Genomic DNA, 1,176 nt, shown 5'->3' with positions numbered 1-1,176 from the left:
CGCTCCCAAACGCCAGCTTTGATCGACCAGCCACGCCCTCGCCGCCGTCCCCCGCATCCGAAGAGCCACCACAGGGAGACGGTACTTCTCCTACCTCGCCGCCAAGACATGGAACTCCCTCCCCACCCACCTCCGCCTGACCCAGGACCACCTCGCCTTCAGGAAGCAACTCAAGACCTGGCTGTTCGAGCAGTAGCGGACCCTCCTCCCCCAGCGCCTTGAGACCCTCTGGGTGTAGCGCGCTATATAAATGCGATGATTGATTGATGGATTGATTCTACAGACCTTGTGCCCAGCAGACATTCCTGCATGAACATGCACGAGAAGGGGGAGGAGGTGGGTCAATCCCTGCCTCAAACATACTAACTCCTTCCTCTTCAAAGGTGCAAAAGCCGACAAACAAAGAACACAATTGCCTGAAAACAGCAGTGATTTCTGATCAACACGTTTCGCAGACACAACAGACCCCGGCTCAAAAGGCCAGCCTTTTGTTCAGTGAAGCTCTGTGCACCCTCTCCCACCCCTCAGATTTACAGGGGGTATAATGAACAGTTGTGTTGGCCTCTTGTATGAGATGTTCAGACAGGAAAACCTGGTTCTATAACTGTGCAAACACAACCAGAGACACTGCTCAAACCGTACCGCATTTAAAAGGCAGCAATACAAAATGTACAGGAAGCATAGCCAATGAAATACAAGTACAACGAAATGCAGGCAATGAATGAAAAGAAACCTTGCAGGTTTAAAAACGGATTTAGGCAAACTTAAGACTGCACAATATCGACCGATATATATATATTTTTTTAATTAACTACACAAGAAAGGTCTCCGACAACCTATAAAATACCATAAGGACGCTATACAAACACTCACACCGGACTGGGAACAGACCGCCCGGGATGGTTACTGGGAAGCTGCGGGCCGTGAAGGATGATAGGAATACTAGTGTCAATACTGCCACTTTTGTTACAGGGGGCCGGAGCCCATATTGCAGCACCGATGCATAGCTGGCCCCCAATAACAAAACCGACCCCTACCCTTCCGGCCCACCAGTAATAAGCCCGGTATCCGCTACAGGAGTGTACTGTAATGCACATAAAATATTCCTCAGCTTTTAAAGTATGGTCTGTTTCTTAATACATCCGTATACGTTCTGCAGACGAGAAGACCACCCGT

This window comes from Lissotriton vulgaris, chromosome 12, assembly GCF_964263255.1.
Source record: "Lissotriton vulgaris chromosome 12, aLisVul1.2, whole genome shotgun sequence".
Classification (NCBI taxonomy): Eukaryota; Metazoa; Chordata; class Amphibia; order Caudata; family Salamandridae; genus Lissotriton; species Lissotriton vulgaris.
The sequence above is the reverse complement of the archived record's forward strand: the minus strand, read 5'-3'. Positions refer to the sequence as shown.